This window comes from Aythya ferina (assembly GCF_964211825.1).
Source record: "Aythya ferina genome assembly, contig: HAP1_SCAFFOLD_155, whole genome shotgun sequence".
In the NCBI taxonomy this organism is placed as follows: Eukaryota; Metazoa; Chordata; class Aves; order Anseriformes; family Anatidae; genus Aythya; species Aythya ferina.
In genome coordinates this window covers 33,153-54,551 of record NW_028181372.1, presented here as the reverse complement: position 1 = coordinate 54,551, position 21,399 = coordinate 33,153, and the positions used below count along the sequence as shown (strand labels likewise).

The 21,399-nt window shown below is 49.6% G+C and overlaps 1 long non-coding RNA gene across 1 annotated transcript; it reads right to left on the bottom strand.

Annotated features, from left to right (window-relative positions):
* Window positions 1-20,550: 20,550 nt before the first annotated feature.
* LOC311428833 lies at window positions 20,551-21,137 on the bottom strand. The gene is made up of 2 exons (XR_014687912.1): window positions 21,063-21,137; window positions 20,551-20,935 (listed from the first exon to the last, which is right to left on the bottom strand). It is a non-coding gene; the product is annotated as an uncharacterized lncRNA (long non-coding RNA).
* Window positions 21,138-21,399: the final 262 nt, after the last annotated feature.

Here is a 21,399-nt window from a genome sequence, read left to right as displayed (position 1 = left end):
AGGACTATAACTCTCGAAACTGGACATTGGAATTCATTATAAAGATACAACAAACGGGAGAATTGGCAACAACCAGCTCTTGCAATTAAGAAACATGCCAATTCAGCAGATTCCTGACCAAAGGTGAAAAGTACACTGTGAGGAAGACTCGGGGTCTTCCTCCCAAAGACCCCTGCCCACGTCCCAAAGACCCCTGCCCACAATTCTTGGAAGGCTCTGTGCAGGAGCAAGGTGCCAAAAGGCTAATTAGCATGAGAAGCGAGGGAAGGCGGGGATAGGTAATGCATATGTATAGGTGCTTGTAGAATATTGATAGATTGATTGTATAAATTCAAGACTGCTTTCTGCTTTGGGTATGCACGATAGGTGGAGAGATCCCCCGTGCATCCAGCGCTGCAATAAAGAATATACCACTTAAAGGAATTTCGGCTTCGATCTTTGAATCAAAGCTAGATAGGATGGGGCTTCAGGCACCTCTTCACCTGAGGAAACACACTGCCATCAGGCACCGCTGTGCCAGACAAGCTTGTTCTGCTAGAACACCCTACTCAGATGCACTGTGGCATTCAAGTGAACTGCTTTCATGCAAATATAACGACTGATGTTACAACCCACCTTGCCTGTGGCACCTGATGAACAGAAGAGTAAGCCACCGCAGCGCTTCAAAACCATCCCTGCACGTGCCGCTCCTTGTCGCTCTCTGGCCTTATCTCATATCCTTATCCACTTCTGTGGAGAGCCTGCCACGGCACCTGCAAAGCAAGACGGACACCTTTCATAGTCACCTTGTGCTACTTGGTCGTTCTGCTCCAACCCAGCTCATGACCAGCCCCTCTTCTTACACAGCTCTTCAGAGTGCAGTTTGCTCCTTTGAGCCTGTGCGAGACACCTGTGAAAGAAAAAGAAACACATAGGCCGATGCAGCATCCAAAGACACAGCACAACTAGGTAAGTTACTCTCATCTGCTCCCTTACCTCTGCCGCTTACCAGCCCCCGAGGCAGATGCTTCAATCTACCCTCTTCAAACAGCTACAACACCTCTAAAAGACAGAGGGGATGCTTAGAGGAACAGTGAGACCTACAACACAACAACTGCTACATCTGTTCCTCACTCACCTTGCCAGAGGCAGCTCTGCGTGTGACGTCCCAGGTTGTACACTGCGTTACCTAACCCTTACCGTAACCCTTACCCTAAACCTTCTCACCCTTACCATTACCCAAATCCTTACCTTTACTTTTTCCTTACCCTTACTCTTTCCTTTAACCATAACCTTACCCTTACCCTATACCTTACTCCAACCCTTCCCCTTACCTTCCCCTTCCCCTTACACTTAACCTAACCCTTACCCTTCTGCTTCCCCTAAAACATATCCTAACACTTTCCCTTACCCTTAAACTTACCCTAACCCTTTCTATTACCCTTACACTTACTCTTGCCCTAATCCTTGCTTGCACCCTTACACTTATCCTAACCCTTACCCTTACCCTTACTCAAACCCTTACTCTAACCCTTACCCTGACCTGTACCATTTCCCTTACCCTTACCCTTATTCATACCATTACCCTTACCCTTAACCTTACCCTTACCCTAACACTTACCCTCACCCTTAACCTTTCTGCTACACTTACCCTTTTCCTAAACCTAAACCTTACTCTTACCCTTACCCTTAACCTAAGCCTAAACCTCAAACCTTACCGTAAAGCTTACCCTTTCTGCTACACTTACCCTTAGCCTAAATCTAAACCTTACGTTTACCTTTAGCCTAACCCTCACCCTTACCATTACCCATACCCTTATCCTTACCCTAACCCTTACCTTTACACTGACGGTTACCATTAACCTTACACTTACCCTAACACTTATCCTGAACCTAACCCTTACCCTAAACCTTACGCCAACCCTTACATTAACCCTAACCCTTACCCTAAACCTTACACTTACTCTTAACATTAACCTTACCCTTAACCTTTAGCTAATACTTAACCTTACGTTTTTCTCACCCTAACCCTATAATTAACCATAACCATTACGCTAACACTTAACCTTACCCTTACAATAAGCCATACAACAACACTTTACCATTAATCTTACCCTTACGCTAACCCTTACCCTTACCCTATCCCTTACACTTTTCCTTATCCATACCCTTAACCTTACCCCAACCCTTACCCTTAAGCTGAACCTAACCCTAAACCTTACCCCAAACCTTTCCCTGAACCTTACATTAACACTAACCCTTAACCTAAACCTTACACTTACTCTTAACCTTAACCTTACCCTTAACCTTACCCTTAACCTTAAGCTAGTACTTAACCTTACATTTTTCTCACCCTAATCCTAAAATTAACCCTAACCATTACCCTAACACTTAACCGTTACACTTACCCTTATTCTATCCGTTACCCTTACGCTTTCCCTTAACATAAACCTTACCCTTGACCTTACCCTTACCATAAGCCATACAACAACACTTAAATGTACATTTACGCTTACACTTACCCTAGCATTTACTCGTACAATTACCCTTACCCTTAACCTAAGCTGAAACTTTAAACCTTACAGTAAACCTTACCCTTTCTGCTACACTTAGCCTAAATCTAAACCTTACACTTACCCTTACTGTAACCCTCACCCTTATCATTACCAATACCCTTACTCTTACCCTTACCCTAACCCTTACAATTACCCGTACTTTTACACATACCCTTACACTTACCCTTACTCTTAAACTTACACTAACCCTTACCCTTAACTAAATCTAACCCTTACACTAAACATCATCCTTACCCTTACCATTATCCCTTCTCTTACCCTTATCCTAAACGTTTCCCAAACCCTTACCCTTACATTAAACCTAACCCTTACCATAACTCTTAACCTTATCCTTAAACTTAACCTAATACTTACCCTTATGTTTCCCTCACCCTAAACCTAAAATTAGCCTAACCATTACCCTAACACTTACCCTTACTCTAACGCTTACCCTGAACTGTACCCTTACACTTCCACTTACCCACTTAAGTGTAAGAGTTAGGATAACGTTAACCTTAAGGGTGACCCTTTAGCTTATCCTTAATGTTTATGGTTAGGTTAAGAACAAGGGTAATGGTTTGGTAAGGGTAAGGTTAAGGGTAATTTTACGAGTAATTGCTAGGGTAAGTGTAAGCGTAAGTGTACATGTAAGTGTTGTTGTATGGCTTATGGTAAGGGTAAGGTCAAGGGTAAGGTTTATGTTAAGGGTAAGCGTAAGGGTAAGGGATAGAGTAAGGGTAAGGGTAAGGTTAAGGGTACAAATATGTGTTAGGGTATGGGTTATGGTATGGGTAAGAATTAGGGTAAGTGTAAGGGTAAGGGTCAGGGTAATGGTAAGAGTAAGGGTTAGGGTTAGGGTAAGGTTAAGTGTTAGGGTAATGGTTAGGGTTAGTTTTAGGGTTAAAGTCAGGAAAATGTATGCGTAAGTATTAGGTGAATGTTAAGGGTAAGGTTAAGGTTAAGAGTAAGTGTAAGGTTTAGGGTAAGGGTTAGGGTTAATGTAAGGGTCAGGGTAAGGGTTGGGGTAAGGTTTAGGGTAAGGGTTAGGGTACGAATAAGTGTTAGGGTAAGGGTAAGGTTAATGGTAACCGTAAGTGTAAGGGTAAGGGTTAGGGTAAGGGGAAGAGTAAGGGGAAGGGGAAGTCTAAGGGTCCGGGTCAGGGTAAAAGTTAGAGTAAGGGTTAGGGTTAGGGTTCGGTAAGGGTAAGTGTTAGGGTAATGGTTACGGTTAATTTTAGGGTTATGGTGAGGGAAACGTAAGGGTATGTATTAGTTTAAGGGTAAGGTTAAAGTTAAGATTAAGTGTAAGGTTTAGGTTAAGGGTTAGGGTTAGAGTAAGGGTTAGGGTTAGGGTTAGGGTAAGGGTTAGGGATAATGTAAGGGTCAGGGTAAAGGTTGGGGTAAGGTTTAGTTTAAGGGTAAAAGTAAGTATAATGGTAAGGGTAAGAGTGAAGGTTAGGGTAATGGTTAGATTTAGGTAAGGGTGAGGGTTAGGGTAAGGTTTAGAATTAGGCAAAGGGTAAGTGTAGCAGAAAGGGTAAGGTTTAGGATAAGGGTAAGTGTTAGGATAAGGGTAAGGTTTAGGGTTAGCTTAATAGTAAGGTTAAGGGTAATTGTACGAGTAATTGCTAGGGTAAGTGCAAGCGTAAGTGTACATGTAAGTGTTGTTGTATGGCTTATGGTAAGGGTAAGGTCAAGGGTAAGGTTTATGTTAAGGGTAAGCGTAAGGGTAACGGATAGAGTAAGGGTAAGGGTAAGGTTAAGGGTAACGGTAAGGTTAAGGGTACAAATATGTGTTAGGTTATGGGTTATGGTATGGGTAAGAATTAGGGTAAGTATAAGGGTAAGGGTAAGTGTAAGGGTACAGGTCAGGGTAAGGGTTAGAGTAAGGGTTAGGGTTAGGGTTAGGGTAAGGTTAAGTGTTAGGGTAATGGTTAGGGTTAGTTTTAGGGTTAAAGTCAGGAAAACGTATGCGTAAATATTAGGTTAATGTTAAGGGTAAGGTTAAGGTTAAGAGTAAGTTTTAGGGTAAGGGTTAATGTAAGGGTCAGGGTAAGGGTTCAGGTAAGGTTTAGGGTTAGGGTTAGGTTAAGGTTAAGTGTTAGGGTAAGCGTAAGTAGTATGGATAAGTATAAGTGTAAGGGATAGGGTAAGGGTAAGTGTTAGGGTAAGGGTAAGGTTAATGGTAACCGTAAGTGTAAGGGTAAGGGTTAGGGTAAGGGGAAGAGTAAGGGGAAGGGGAAGGGGAAGTCTAAGGGTCCGGGTCAGGGTAAAAGTTAGAGTAAGGGTTAGGGTTAGGGTTCGGTAAGGATAAGTGTTAGGGTAATGGTTACGGTTAATTTTAGGGTTATGGTGAGGGAAACGTAAGGGTATGTATTAGTTTAAGGGTAAGGTTAAAGTTAAGATTAAGTGTAAGGTTTAGGTTAAGGGTTAGGGTTAGAGTAAGGGTTAGGGTTAGGGTAAGGGTTAATGTAAGGGTCAGGGTAAGGGTTGGGGTAAGGTTTAGTTTAAGGGTAAAAGTAAGTATAATGGTAAGGGTAAGAGTGAAGGTTAGGGTAATGGTTAGATTTAGGTAAGGGTGAGGGTTAGGGTAAGGTTTAGAATTAGGCAAAGGGTAAGTGTAGCAGAAAGGGTAAGGTTTAGGATAAGGGTAAGTGTTAGGATAAGGGTAAGGTTTAGGGTTAGCTTAATAGTAAGGTTAAGAGTAATTGTACGAGTAATTGCTAGGGTATGTGCAAGCGTAAGTGTACATATAAGTGTTGTTGTATGGCTTATGATAAGGTTTAGGTTAAGGTTAAGGTTTATGTTAAGTGTAAGTGTAAGGGTAACGGAGACAGTAAAGGTAAGGGTAAGGGGAACGGTAAGGTTAAGGCTACAAGTACGTGTTAGGGTATGGGTTATGGTAAGGGTAAGGGTTAGGGTAAGGGTAAGTGTAAGGGTACGGGTCAGGGTAAGGGTTAGAGTAAGGGTTAGAGTTACGGTTAGGGTTAGGGTGAGGGAAACGTAAGGGTAAGTGTTAGTGTAATGGTTAAGGGTAAGGTTAAGAGTAAGTGTAAGTTTTAGGGTAAGGGTTAGGGTTAATGTAAGGTTCAGGGTAAGGGTTGGGGTAAGGTTTAGGGTTAGGGTTAGGTTAAGGGTAAAGATTAGGGCAAGGGTAAGGGCATGGATAAGGATAAGTGTAAGTGTTAGGGTAAGGGTAATGTTAAAGGTAACAGTAAGTGTAAGGAGAAGGGTTAGGGTAAGGGTAAGGGTAAGAGTATTGGTAATGATAAGGGTGAGGGTTACAGTAGGGGTAAATGCAAGGTTTAGATTTCGGCTAAGGGTAAGTGTAGCAGAAAGGGTAAGGTTTACTGTAAGGTTTCGGCTTAGGTTAAGGGTAAGGGTAAGGGTAATTGTACGAGTAATTTTAGGGTTAGGGTAAGGTCAAGTGTTAGGGTAATGTTTAGGGTTAATTTTAGGGTTAGGGTGAGGGAAACGTAAGGGTAAGTATTAGGTTACAGCTAAGGTTAAGGTTAAGAGTAAGGGTAAGGTTTAGGGTAAGGGTTAGGGTTAATTTAAGGGTCAGGGTAAGGGTTGGGGTAAGGTTTAGGGTAAGGGTTAGGTTAAGGGTAAGTGTTAGGGTAAGAGTAAGGTTAATGGTAACCGTAAGTGTAAAGGTAAGGGTTAGGGTAAGGGTAAGAATAAGGGTATGGGTAATGGTAAGGGTGAGGGTTAGGCTAAGGGTAAGTGTAAGGTTTAGATTTAGGCTAAGGGTAAGTGTAGCAGAAAGGGTAAGGTTTACGGTAAGGGTAAGTGTTAGGATAAGGGTAAGGTTTAGGGTTAGGTTAAGGGTAAGGGATAGGGTAAGGGATAGGGTAAGGGATAGGGATAGGGTAAGGTAAGGGTAAGGGTTAGGGTAACAGTAAGGGTAAGGGTACGGGTAGAAGTATGTGTTAGAGTAGGGGTTATGGTAAGGGTAAGGGTAAGGGTTAGGGTAAGAGTAAGTGTAAGGGTATGTGTAAGTGTACGGGTCACTGTAAGTGTTAGAGTAAGGGTTATGTTAGGGGTAACTGTTAGGGTAATGGTTAGGGTTAATTTTAGGGTTAGTGTGAGGAAAACGAAAAGGTAAGTATTAGGTTAAGGTTAAGAGCAAGTGTAAGGTTTAGGTTAAGGGTAAGGGTTAATGTAAGCGTCCTGGAAAGGGTTCAGGTAAGGTTTAGGGTTAGAGTTAGGTTAGGGTTAAGTGTTAGGAAAAGGGTAAGTTGTATGTATAAGAATAAGTGTGAGAGTAAGGGTATTGGTAATGATAAGGGTGAGGGTTAAGGATAAGGTATAAGGATAAGAGTATTTTAATTTTTTAATTCAATTAATTTTAAATTAAATTTTTTTAATTTAATTAATTAATATTTTAATTGTACGAGTAATTGTTAGGGTAAGTTTAAGCGTAAGTGTACATTTAAGTGTTGTTGTATGGCTTATTTTAAGGGTAAGGTTAAGTGTTAGCGTAATGGTTATGGTTAATTATAGGGTTAGGGTGAGAAAAACGTAAGGTTAAGTATTAGCTTAAGGTTAAGGGTAAGGTTAATGTTAAGAGTAAGTGTAAGGTTTAGGGTAAGGGTTAGGGTTAATGTAAGGGTCAGGGTAAGGGTTGGGGTAAGGTTTAGGGTAAGGGTTAGGTTCAGGATAAGTGTTAGGGTAAGTGTAAGGTTAATGGTAACCGTAAGTGTAAAGGTAAGGGTTAGGGTAAGGATAAGGGTATGGGTAATGGTAAGGGTGAGGGTTATGCTAAGAGTAAGTGTAAGGTTTAGATTTAGGCTAAGGGTAAGTGTAGCAGAAAGGGTAAGGTTTACGGTAAGGTTTAAGGTTTAGGGTTAGGTTAAGGGTACGGGTAAGGGTAAGGGTAAGGGTCAGGGTAAGGGTTAGAGTAAGGGTAAGGGTAAGGGTTAGGATAAGTGTAAGGGTGCAAGCAAGGATTAGGGCAAGAGTAAGTGTAAGGGTAATAGAAAGGGTTAGGGTAAGTTTAAGGGTAAGGGAAAGTGTTAGGATATGTTTTAGGGAAAGCAGAAGGGTAAGGGTTAGGTTAAGTGTAAGGGGAAGGGGAAGGTAAGGGGAAGGGTTGGAGTAAGGTATAGGGTAAGGGTAAGGTTATGGTTAAAGGAAAGAGTAAGGGTAAGGAAAAAGTAAAGGTAAGGATTTGGGTAATGGTAAGGGTGAGAAGGGTTAGGGTAAGGGTTACGGTAAGGGTTAGGTAACGCAGTGTACAACCTGGGACGTCACACGCAGAGCTGCCTCTGGCAAGGTGAGTGAGGAACAGATGTAGCAGTTGTTGTGTTGTAGGTCTCACTGTTCCTCTAAGCATCCCCTCTGTCTTTTAGAGGTGTTGTAGCTGTTTGAAGAGGGTAGATTGAAGCATCTGCCTCGGGGGCTGGTAAGCGGCAGAGGTAAGGGAGCAGATGAGAGTAACTTACCTAGTTGTGCTGTGTCTTTGGATGCTGCATCGGCCTATGCGTTTCTTTTTCTTTCACAGGTGTCTCGCACAGGCTCAAAGGAGCAAACTGCACTCTGAAGAGCTGTGTAAGAAGAGGGGCTGGTCATGAGCTGGGTTGGAGCAGAATGACCAAGTAGCACAAGGTGACTATGAAAGGTGTCCGTCTTGCTTTGCAGGTGCCGTGGCAGGCTCTCCACAGAAGTGGATAAGGATATGAGATAAGGCCAGAGAGCGACAAGGAGCGGCACGTGCAAGGATGGTTTTGAAGCGCTGCGGTGGCTTACTCTTCTGTTCATCAGGTGCCACAGGCAAGGTGGGTTGTAACATCAGTCGTTATATTTGCATGAAAGCAGTTCACTTGAATGCCACAGTGCATCTGAGTAGGGTGTTCTAGCAGAACAAGCTTGTCTGGCACAGCGGTGCCTGATGGCAGTGTGTTTCCTCAGGTGAAGAGGTGCCTGAAGCCCCATCCTATCTAGCCTGCACACAATTATCTGAGAATGAAAGCTGCTTTCCAGTAATTCAGAAAGCCAAGTTACGTCTCAGCCTTGAGCATCTCGGGCTTTTGGGCCTGTCTGTAACATTTGGCACCAGCACTAATACTTTTTTTGGCATATGTTTAGCGTTTGGGGCCTGTGTCTGGGATTTGGGCCCTGTCTCGAACCACTGGGGCTTTGTCCTGGGTTTTGGAGCCTGCCTCTAGAGTTCAGGGCCTGTGATTAGGCTTTTGGGGTCTGTGTCTGGGGGCCGGTATCTGGGGGCAAGGGGGGAGCTGCTTGTAGACCCTTGGGGCCGGCATTGAGGGGGTTGGGAGCTGACTCTACACCTTTGGGGCCTGCTTCTGGGGGCGGGGGGGGGTTGAGACCAGCATCTGGGGGAGGGGTGGGAGCTCTTTGTATTCCTTTGGAGCCTGTGTCGGGGGGCGGGGGGGGGGGGGGGGGGAAGGGGAGGGTTGGTTGGGAGGTGCTTGTACACTGTTGGAGCCTGGGTTGAGGGAGGAGGTTTGGAGCTGCTTCTACACCTTTGGGCCTGGCATCGGGGGTAGGGGGTTGGGTGCTGGTTGTAGGGGCCTGTGTTTGGGGGGGGGGGCTTGGGACCTGCGTCTGGGGGAGGGGTGGGAGCTGCTTGTACACCTTTGGGGCCTGCATCTGTGGGGGGTCAGGGCCTGTGTCTAGCGGGCTGGGAACTGCTTGTACAATGTAGGAATCTGTTTCTGCAGGGTGGCTGGGAGCTGTTTGTACAACTTTGGGGCCAGCATCTGGGGGTGGCTGGGAGCTGCCTGTACACTGTAGGGGCCTGTGTTTGTGGGGGCCTTGGGGGCCTCCCTCGGGCGGGGGGGGGAGGAGGGTTGGGAACTGCTTGTATAGGGTAGGGGGCCTGCCTGGCAGGGGTTAGGAGCTGCTTGTAGAATTTGGGTCGCTGTGTCTGGGGGGGGGGGTTGGGGCCTGTGTCTCAGGGGTGTTGGGAACTGGTTGTACACCTTTGGGTCCTGTCTCAGGGGGGGAGCTACTTGTACACTTTTGGGGTCTGTATTTGAGGGGGGTTGGGAGCTGCTTGTGCACTTTTGGACCTATGTTTAGGCTGGTTGGGAGTTGCTCATGCATTCTAGGTGCCTCCCTTTTGAGAAGGGTTGGGGCCTGCATCTGTGGGTGGTTGGGAGCTGCTTGTACACTATAGGGGCCATGGTCTTGGAGGGGGGTCTGGGCTGTTTATACACCTTTGTGGCCTGTGTTTGGGGGGGTGGGCCTGTGCCTGGGGAAGTTGGGAGCTGTTTGTTCACTCTAGGAGCCTCCATTTGGGGGTCTTTGGGGCCTCCCTTTGAGGGGGAGGGAGTTGGGAGTTGGTTGTACACCTCCGCATCCCGTGTCTTGGGGGGGGTGGGGGGAGTGGGACCGGTCTCTGAAGGGGCGGGTTGTGAGCTGCTTGTACACCTGTGTCGGGGGGAGGGTAGGGGGGTTGGCGGGGGTCGGGTCCGGGTCTTGGGCCAGTGTCTGGGTGGAGTCCAGTTCTTGGGAGGGGGTGGTGGGGTAGGAGCTGCTTGTGGGCAGTTGGGGTCTGCATCTGGGTGTGGTTGGTGCCTGCTTCTGTTGGCAGTTTGGGGCCTGCTTGTAGACTTGTGCAGCCTGGGTTTGGGGGCTTTTCTGTAACGTTTGGGGCCTGCATTTTTGCTTTGGGATGCATCTTGAGCTTTTGAGGCCTAGCAGTAGCATTTGGGGCCTGCATCTGGGGCTTTTCTGTAGCATTTTGGTTGCGTATTTGTGATTTGGGGCCTGTATCGTGGGTTTTGCCTTTTTTGTAGTTTCCATCTTTGTGTGTGTGTGTTTCGTTGTTGGTTGTCTGGGGTTAGGGGCAGTTTGGGGTTTGGATTAAGGTCAGTGTCATTAGCGTTAGGGGGTTGATAATAAGGGTTAGGGTTGTGGTTAGAGTTGTTAGGTTTAAGGGGAATAAGGATTTCAGGGTAAGGGGATCAAGGTTGTGGGAATAAAAATGTTGTTTTTGCGCAGTTACATCCTGTAGAGGGAAGGAAGGTGGTATTGAGATATGCTTGCAGTGATAAGACAGCTTAACAGTGTGAAATGAGTTCATCTGATTCGTGTCAATATGGAACAATGCTAGGGCCGCATGATATGATGAAAAGTCTGAGAAAACCAGAGTGGTTAATATATATAGTTCTTGAATCTTGCAAAGGAATGGTCCAGCAATTCGGGTCAATAGGGGATAAGAGAACAAAGGGGTTTCAGAATAACTGCTAACTATTACAACTGTTGCATGGGACACTATGCAAGTGTCTGCCATCCAGCCAAGATGGACAAAGGAGATGGACAAGAGAAAAGCCTGGGAGGAAGACTACGAGCCTTCAGTATGAGCGGCCCCCAGAGGGACCACCGGAGACTGATAACGCCTGCACCAGTGGGAGGGTTTGGATTCTGGGAACTAATTAGAATAACCCTGCCTTTTGTAGAAGTAGTAATGAATATGTATTAGCCTAGCAGCATAAAAACCAGCCGCCTGATGTAACTTGTGTGCGTCTTGGTGGAGCAGAGACTCCTGGCGCACCCAGCGCTGCTTGCTTACCTCTATTCATTTAATAAATTGTAAATTTCAATTGCAATCCTATTTGGGACCCAGTCATTTATTACAAGAGGGCGCTCGTCCGGGAGGGCTTTGGTTCCTGATTTCTGGTTTGATCTAGGAGAGGCACCCCCACCATTTGGTGGCTGCTGTTTGAGTCAGGTCGGAACTAATGGCATCTTGAACCTGAATAAAGGTAAGCAAAGTTTCTGATTCTTTTTTTCAGCTCCCTTGCCAGCTGCAGCACTATATTTTGCCCATAATTGTGTGTGTGAAGATCCGAACGAAGATGACGGAGTCGTAAGCATTTAAAGCGTATACCGTTCGGTTGGGTGGGGTTCGGTTGCCTGTGTGTGTAAGAGTGTGACTGAGATGGAACTTAGTTCCGAAGCGATTGTGGAGGTCTTCTAACCGCGTTTTCAATCTCCCACGAGGGACGTGGCCGGTGAAGGACCGAAGGGATTCCTATAGGATTTGTGGGTGTGTGATAGGTCCTCGACCCCCTGCAAGACACTCTTACTAAGGTAACCAAGGGCTGTGGGAATTGCCAGAGTAAAATTCCTAGATGGGTCAGACAAAATCGAAGACCAGAGACCAGAAGAAAGGGAGAAATTACCAGTCATACCACCAGAAAGTCCATTAGGAATAACGATTCGAAATTGGAATGATAGGGACCCCAGAAAAGGAAAAAGTAAATTAAAAATGGTCCAGTATTGTGTGACAGAATGGCCAAAGGAGCCTTTAAGACTACATGTCTTTTGGCCTGTTTTTGGATCCTTCAAAGACTGGATTTGCCAGGCCTTAAATATCCATGTTAATTCAAAGGAACCTTTTAGCCAGGAAGAAAGTGATTATGCAGGATTATGGATCAGGAGGACTTCACGTCCTTTTCCAGCCTCAATATTTACACTAAAAGCAGGTAAGAAATTTGAAGAACAAGAAGAACATGAAAAAGAAAAAGAAGATAAACGTGAGCCGTTGGATAAGCTACCACCTCCATATCCTAACAATCCACCCCCGGTGGCTCCCCCTCCGGTGGCTGTGGTATCGCCACCAGTACCACCGTTGCCCCAGCTTCCACCACCAACAGCACCAGAATTAGACCGACCTCCGGCCGCATGCAGGAGAAGTAGGACGGATGTATCTGAGAGGGCTTCTCTATATCCCTTAAGGGAGGTAACTGGTGTATAACTGGTGCGCGTCTTGGTGGAGCAGAGACTCCCGGCGTACCCAGCACTGTTTGCTTACCTCTATTCATTCAGTGAATTGTAAACTTTGATTGTAATCCTATTTGGGACTTTTATTTATTATAACAGACAACCTTGTAAAACGCAGACAACCAGAATCCTTACAGCAATTAGGTGGAAATCATGGCGTAAGAAACATTACCACCTCAAAGAGTAAAAACCTCAAAAGAAATGTGACTTGTAACAGGCCAGCAGCTGTGTATTTTCTGTGAAGCACCAGCTAGATTATGAACCTTGAATAGCACAGTTAAAGGGGAAACAGGGGAGGGTCGGGAGGGTCCCGGTCCTCGGCAGAAAAAAAAAAGTGTATAAACTGTGTATGGAATTAGTAGGCACCCTCCTGCTTGTGGGACACCCACCATTGTAATCTCGAATAATAATGCTACTGTACTGAGATCCTCGACTCAGCCTATGCTATTTGCTACAGATAAGACAATGAACAAACATTTATGGTGTATTACCCTAAGTTTTTGGGTTAGGGTTTTTTGCGTCTTAATGTTTTGGGGTTAGGGTTTGGAGCGCCCTAAGTTTTTGGGCTAGGGCTTTGAGCATTCCTAACGTTTTGGGTTGGGTTTGGGTTTTGAGCATCCTAAGATTTTGGGTTGGGGGTTTTAGGCATAGGTCTTCAGGGGTTTAGTGTGGTAAATAGTTTGGGTTAGGTCTGTAGGGGTTTCGAGGTTTTTTTGGATGTTAGGGCTTGAGGCTTTTTTTGTAAGGGCGGTGAGGGTTCCAGTGAGTGCTGGTAAATGCAGTTCTCGAGCACTCGGCCTGTGATTGGCCATGCCGGCTGTGCGGGGAATGCTGGTAGGTGTAGTTTTCCGGCACTGTGAGGCCATGTTGTGTGCCCAGAGCATGCCGGGAGATGTAGTTCTCGGGACTCCGGACTTCCGGGAGGCCATGTTGCGTACCCAGAGTATGCCGGGAAATGTAGTTTTCGGATTCGGGACTTCCGGAAGGCCATGTTGAATGCCCAGAGCATACCGGGAGATGTAGTTCTCGGGAACTAGGGTTAGGGGCTAGGGCTGGGGCTAGAGTTAGGGTTTCGGGTGAGGGTTGGGGTTGGGGGTTATTGTTAGGCTTAGAGGGTTAGGGTTAGGCTTAGAGGGTTAGGGTTAGGGATAGGTTAGGGGTAGGTTTAGAGGGTTAGGGTGAGGGTTAGGGGTTAGGGGTTGGGGTTGTGGTTAGGGTTAGAGTAAGGGTTAGGGTGAGAGTATTAGGGTTAGGGTTTGGGTTCAGATTAGGGTACGGGTAAGGGTTAGGGCAAGGGTAAGTGTTAGGGTAAGGCTAAGGGTAAGGCTTAGGGTGAGGATAAGGTTTAGGGAAAGGGTTAGGTTTAGGGTAAGGATTAGGGTAAGGGTAAGGATTAGGGTTAGGTTTGGGGTAAGAATAAGGGTAAGCTAATGGTTAGGATAAGGGTAAGGGTTAGGGTAAAGGTTTTCATTTGTTAAAGCTGAAACGCAGTATGCAATCTGGGACGTCACAGCCAGAGCTGCCTATGGCAAGGTGAAAGAGGAAAAGATGGAGCAGATGTTCTACTCCTAGTTTTTTCTTTATACGTAAATAAAAGTTTGAGCTAATTCCAGTTGGAAGAGTTCCAATTACTTGCTTGGTCATAATGTCTTTTAATATTGAAAGCTGCAGCAAAAGCATGGGAATTTTTGCTTCTAGAAACACCCTAGTTCTCTTGTCTGCACTATGCATGCTTTTGAGCTAAAACTGATTAAAAAATAAAAAGAAAAATCACACACACACACACAAAAAAAAAAAAAAAAACAAACACCACAGCTGCTGCTGCTGCTCTCTTCCTACTTCCTTGTGCTTTGCCCCTTCCCTTCCCAGGTGATTGGATTTGGGTGCTAGTCGGGGCCAAATGGTATGTGAGTCCCAGGCATCCCCTCAGAGAGCTCATTCTGCTTGGGCTGCTCTTTGGGGTGTTTGTTTTTCCTTCGGTCAGTTGCAGGCTTCTTCAGGTGGATGAGAGTTTATGGACTGATGCGTTTCCAAGTAGCGAGGGGTACGCACATCTTTTTGAGGTAACAGCTAGTAGGATCTGTTAGAATAATGTAGTACTTGGTGCCTTTATTGCATGCAGTTCTTTATCAGGTGAGTAACTGTTGCGAGTAACTGAAGTCAATGTTACTTGGTGTGTTTGCTATGCAGTGCCTGTGCGGACTATTGCACGAGACACAGCTTTCTGACATCTGGCCCAGCAACTACTAAATAAGGGGAGGGGAGAAGCTGAAGAACGACCAAAGGACAAAGCCTGGGAGGAAGACTACGAGCCTTCAGTACGAGCGGCCCCCAGAGGGACCACCGGAGACTGATAACGCCTGCACCAGTGGGAGGGTTTGGATTCTGGGAACTAATTAGAATAACCCTGCCTTTTGTAGAAGTAGTAATGAATATGTATTAGCCTAGCAGCATAAAAACCAGCCGCCTGATGTAACTTGTGTGCGTCTTGGTGGAGCAGAGACTCCTGGCGCACCCAGCGCTGCTTGCTTACCTCTATTCCTTTAATAAATCATAAACATTAATTGTAAGCCTATTTGGGACTCGGTCATTTATTACAAGTGGGACCTCCCGATGGGTGGAAGCTGTCGGGATAGCTCGGGATGCTGAGGCGTGGTGCTGCAAGGAGGTTGGTGGTCGGTGGCGCCCTGGGGCAGGCCGAATTGGGAGGGGGCGAGGCGGCGGGTGGTCGGTGGCTTCTGTGGAAAAGGCGCTTGTATGGGGGGGCTGCGCATTCAGAGGAACCTTGACAGGCTGCAGATAGGGGCAGGCAGGAACCTTTTGAAGTTCAGGAGAGGGAAATGCCAAGCCCTACCCCTAGGGAGAAACACCTCTGTTTACCAGCACTGGCTAGCTCGATACTGAATAAGCATTTCTTCATGGAAGGGGTGCTTTGCTATTAGAACAGGCTGCCCGGGGAAGTGGTAAGAGACCCGATCCTTAAAAGTATTGAAGAGACATGTGGACATAGCCCGGGAGTCCGGCCTCCGGCAGGGCGGGAGCTGGCTCTTCCGAGCCCCTGTGCTCCGGTCTTGTGCGACGCGTTTGCAAGCAGCACCGGGTGCCGGGTCCGACATCGGACGGTTCGGGGACGGCGATTCCGGGGCCGTCGGCTAGCGGGGGCCGGCTATGTCGTGTCCCGGGGATCCGACTTCAGGGGGCGTGGGGGCCGGCCGTGCAGTGAAGCGGGGGGCTGGCGTCCGCCGGCTTCCCAGAGAGCGGGCTTTCGGTCCCGTGCGGTTCGGTGGCCGGCCGTCCCGAAACCCTGGGCACCGCTGTTGTGCTAGACTCAGCGGGCTCCGGGGCCGAACTCGGCTTCTCGGGGCCGGCGGTCGCGGTGTCCAGGTGTCCCGCCTCGGGCGGCGCGGGGCCGGCTGTCCCTAGCAGCTGGGTTCCCAAGAGCTTCTGGGCTCCCAAGCGTCGCCCAAGACCGGATCCCAGAGAATCGGGACGGCCGGCCGCACCGCTGCGACTAGCACAAGCGTCTCCCGACAACGGAGCCCAGGAGCTTGCGAGGGTCAGATTCCGCGCCCCGGGATAGAGAAACGGGGAGCGCGGGTCGGCCGGCCGCAGCTTCGCACGGGACCGAACCCCCTGTCTCCGGCACGGCCAGACCCCGAGCCGGCAGACAGCAGCCTCCCGCTTCACGGCACAGTCGGCCCCCAACCCGCCCGAGTTCTGATCGCCGGCACACGGGACAGCCGGCCGCGCCGCCCGAGGCCGGACACCTGGAGCCCGGGACCGCCGTCCCTGACAAAGCCAAAGTCGGACCCGGACCCCGCTGCGGCTAGCACACGCGTCGCCCAGGACCGCAGCCTAGGACCTCGGGACGGTCGCATCCCGCGCCTCCGGCAGGAGCTACCCGGGAGGGCAGGACGGCCTGCCGCAGCTCCGCAAGAGACCGAACCTGCTGGATTCCGGGACGGCCAGAGCCCGAGCCGGTGGGCAGCAGCCTCCCGCTTCACGGCTCGGCAGGCACCCACGTCGCCCGACTTCGGACCCACGGGACAGCCGGCACCCGCGCCGCCGGAGGCCGGACACACGGGCCTCGGCATCGCCGTCCCCGAACCGCACGAAGTCACACACGGTCTCCGGTGCGTCCAGCACACGCATCGCAAAGACCGGAGCCCAGATTATAGGATCAGCCAGCCCCGCGCCGCCCGAGGTCGGACCGGGAACCCGGTGCGCTTGGCACATGCGTCGCCCAAGAACGGCACCCAGGGCCGCGGGATGGTCGTGCGTCACTCAGCCCGAGTTCGGACCCCCGGAACACAGGACAACTGGCACCCGCGCCACCGGAGGACAGAATCCCGTGCCCCGGGATTGTGTTGTATTTTCTCCCCCTCCCTCTTTGACGAGAGGGGGAGTGAGGGAGCGCTTGTGGTGGAGCTCGGCTGCCCACCTGAGTAAAACCACCACTGTCCTTTTTGGCGCCCAACGTGGGGCTCGAGGGTTGAGATAACAGTAGTATTGATTGAAGTATTTACAACTAACATATTGGTTGTCATAATGCTCGGTTTTCTGGTAATACTTTTCTGTGTGGATATGTTGTATGTAGCCCACTCTGTTTTCTTTTTTCCTTTACATCCGATCGGAGAAAATGTTGAAGTCTGTGCTTGTTTTTTTAACATGTTGTGCTGTAACATACTGGCCTTCAGTTTGGTTTGGTATTCAAGCCCGGCATTGTTATCCTCCTGGTCTCCTGGAGATTATATTATTGACAATATTAAGAATTACAGTGCCTTCTTTTTTGCCCCCAGCAGTCAATCAGTGAATAATATCGGGTGTGGTGTCTTCTACTTTTCTCCCTGTGGGCTAATTACAGCAGCCTTTCAGTATCTTGGATACCCCGGTGAGATATTATCCTCCTCTTACTAGGTGTAGTGTTTGTCTTCTTCCCCAAGGCAAAGCAGTTTATTAAGAATATTATCCAGGGACCTGTCCTCAGACAAAGTTGTGGGTGGCAAGGTGTGTGGGGGGATTTGGGCAGGTACCTATCACGGTTTTCTCCTCCAATGGTTCTAAATTTCACCCCTGAACAAGTACAAAATCCAAGAAAGGTGTTAGAATGTTTGAAAGATGTATGCCCTGACCCTGGCAATACTAGAGAACTCCTCTAGCTGGCTGCACTCTGCTGGGGTCTGGCTTACGCCTATCAGATGTCAATTAACATTGCCCAGCACCCTCAAGGGGATAGGGAGGTTCTTGAATTTGATGATGAGACAGCACACACTGTGACCACCCCAGAGGACCGACCATCTTTGGTATCAGTCGCCCCCGTAGTAAAGACAAAACAGTGGAAACGGAGATCAGGTCGTTTAGTAAGGGAAGGAGCGCCTCCTATGGATGAGGGAGAAGAGGAAAAGGCAAGCGGCTCTAAAGCAGCGTTATCACGGCAACATCACGGAGACTGAAATCATAGATGAATCAGAAACTACTCGGTCTCTATCCTTGAGTGAGCTGCGAGAAATACGAAAAGCCTTCAGTCGCCGTCCAGGTGAGCACATCCTCACTTGGCTGCTTCGACGCTGGGATAGTGGGGCCAATACCCAACAGCTAGAAGGCAACGAAGCCAAGCAGCTGGGATCCCACAAGCCTCTGGGAAGATTGAGAGGTACAATGGACTGTTAAAAACTATGCTGCGAGCATTGGGTGCTGCGACATGGAAACATTAGGATATAAACCTACCAGAGGCCACTTGCTTAGTTAACAACAGGGGGTCTGAAAGCCGTGCTGGTCCTGCTGAAACAAAACCACTACACACTGTGGGAGAAGCTAAAGTCACTGTAGTGCATGTGGGGAAGTGGATGGGGAAGGCGGTGTGGGTTGCCCCTGCCATGGGAAAAGGCAAACCCACTCGTGGGATTGTCTTTGCCCAAGGTCCAGGGTATACCTGGTGGGTGACGCAGAAAGATGGGGATATCAAGTGTGTGCCTCAAGGAGATTTAACACTGGGAGAAAATTAATCTGTCATCCAAGTTATGTGTTGTAGGAGGACACTGCAGAACCAATGAAAGGTCAAATTTGCAAGGAACCAGGCAAGTGCAACAGTGATGTGAGCTAAGCTGGTGCTGGTGTCAAGAAAACCAACTTCGCCTGCCCTGAGTGACCACTTTGACAGATGATGGTGAAACCATCAACAGTTTTTTATGAGCATTTTGGGAAAATACCTATAGAATAAAGAGAAGTACAGACATAAAAATGCTTCAATGGACAGAAAACTATGGTGATGAGACCATCTATATACTAAACTGTACCTGATTGTGACACAAAAGTTATGGAATAAGGGGTGGAAGTTGTGTTGGGTCTGTCTGAGCTGGAGTCACCGTTTCCCTGCAGCAGCCCGCACAGTGCTGTACTCTGCACTCGTAGCTGGAACAACACTGAAATCACTCCAGTGTTGTGCCTATTGCTGCATAGTGCTGGCACAGCATCAGGACTCTTTCCAAGTCCCTAAGAGCCAGGCACGAGTGCCGGCTGTCCCGTGTTCCGGGGGTCCGAACTCGGGATGCGTGACGCACGACCATCCTGCGGCTCTGGGCGCCGTTCTTGGGCGACGCATGTGCCAAGCGCACCGGGTTCCCGGTCCGACCTCGGGCGGCGCGGGGCTGGCTGATCCTATAATCTGGGCTCCGGTCTTTGCGATGCGTGTGCTGGACGCACCGGAGACCGTGTGTGACTTCGTGCGGTTCGGGGACGGCGATGCCGAGGCCCGTGTGTCCGGCCTCCGGCGGCGCGGGTGCCGGCTGTCCCGTGGGTCCGAAGTCGGGCGACGTGGGTGCCTGCCGAGCCGTGAAGCGGGAGGCTGCTGCCCACCGGCTCGGGCTCTGGCCGTCCCGGAATCCAGCAGGTTCGGTCTCTTGCGGAGCTGCGGCAGGCCGTCCTGCCCTCCCGGGTAGCTCCTGCCGGAGGCGCGGGATGCGACCGTCCCGAGGTCCTAGGCTGCGGTCCTGGGCGACGCGTGTGCTAGCCGCAGCGGGGTCCGGGTCCGACTTTGGCTTTGTCAGGGACGGCGGTCCCGGGCTCCAGGTGTCCGGCCTCGGGCGGCGCGGCCGGCTGTCCCGTGTGCCGGCGATCAGAACTCGGGCGGGTTGGGGGCCGACTGTGCCGTGAAGCGGGAGGCTGCTGTCTGCCGGCTCGGGGTCTGGCCGTGCCGGAGACAGGGGGTTCGGTCCCGTGCGAAGCTGCGGCCGGCCGACCCGCGCTCCCCGTTTCTCTATCCCGGGGCGCGGAATCTGACCCTCGCAAGCTCCTGGGCTCCGTTGTCGGGAGACGCTTGTGCTAGTCGCAGCGGTGCGGCCGGCCGTCCCGATTCTCTGGGATCCGGTCTTGGGCGACGCTTGGGAGCCCAGAAGCTCTTGGGAACCCAGCTGCTAGGGACAGCCGGCCCCGCGCCGCCCGAGGCGGGACACCTGGACACCGCGACCGCCGGCCCCGAGAAGCCGAGTTCGGCCCCGGAGCCCGCTGAGTCTAGCACAACAGCGGTGCCCAGGGTTTCGGGACGGCCGGCCACCGAACCGCACGGGACCGAAAGCCCGCTCTCTGGGAAGCCGGCGGACGCCAGCCCCCCGCTTCACTGCACGGCCGGCCCCCACGCCCCCTGAAGTCGGATCCCCGGGACACGACATAGCCGGCCCCCGCTAGCCGACGGCCCCGGAATCGCCGTCCCCGAACCGTCCGATGTCGGACCCGGCACCCGGTGCTGCTTGCAAACGCGTCGCACAAGACCGGAGCACAGGGGCTCGGAAGAGCCAGCTCCCGCCCTGCCGGAGGCCGGACTCCCGGGCTATGTCCACATGTCTCTTCAATACTTTTAAGGATCGGGTCTCTTACCACTTCCCCGGGCAGCCTGTTCTAATAGCAAAGCACCCCTTCCATGAAGAAATGCTTATTCAGTATCGAGCTAGCCAGTGCTGGTAAACAGAGGTGTTTCTCCCTAGGGGTAGGGCTTGGCATTTCCCTCTCCTGAACTTCAAAAGGTTCCTGCCTGCCCCTATCTGCAGCCTGTCAAGGTTCCTCTGAATGCGCAGCCCCCCCATACAAGCGCCTTTTCCACAGAAGCCACCGACCACCCGCCGCCTCGCCCCCTCCCAATTCGGCCTGCCCCAGGGCGCCACCGACCACCAACCTCCTTGCAGCACCACGCCTCAGCATCCCGAGCTATCCCGACAGCTTCCACCCATCGGGAGGTCCCACTTGTAATAAATGACCGAGTCCCAAATAGGCTTACAATTAATGTTTATGATTTATTAAAGGAATAGAGGTAAGCAAGCAGCGCTGGGTGCGCCAGGAGTCTCTGCTCCACCAAGACGCACACAAGTTACATCAGGCGGCTGGTTTTTATGCTGCTAGGCTAATACATATTCATTACTACTTCTACAAAAGGCAGGGTTATTCTAATTAGTTCCCAGAATCCAAACCCTCCCACTGGTGCAGGCGTTATCAGTCTCCGGTGGTCCCTCTGGGAGCCGCTCGTACTGAAGGCTCGTAGTCTTCCTCCCAGGCTTTGTCCTTTGGTCGTTCTTCAGCTTCTCCCCTCCCCTTATTTAGTAGTTGCTGGGCCAGATGTCAGAAAGCTGTGTCTCGTGCAATAGTCCGCACAGGCACTGCATAGCAAACACACCAAGTAACATTGACTTCAGTTACTCGCAACAGTTACTCACCTGATAAAGAACTGCATGCAATAAAGGCACCAAGTACTACATTATTCTAACAGATCCTACTAGCTGTTACCTCAAAAAGATGTGCGTACCCCTCGCTACTTGGAAACGCATCAGTCCATAAACTCTCATCCACCTGAAGAAGCCTGCAACTGACCGAAGGAAAAACAAACACCCCAAAGAGCAGCCCAAGCAGAATGAGCTCTCTGAGGGGATGCCTGGGACTCACATACCATTTGGCCTCGCCTAGCACCCAAACCCAATCACCTGGGAAAGGGAAGGGGCAAAGCACAAGGAAGTAGGAAGAGAGCAGCAGCAGCTGTGTTTTTTTTTTTTTTTTTTTTTGTGTGTGTGATTTTTCTTTTCATTTTTTAATTAGTTTTAGCTCAAAAGCATACATAGTGCAGACA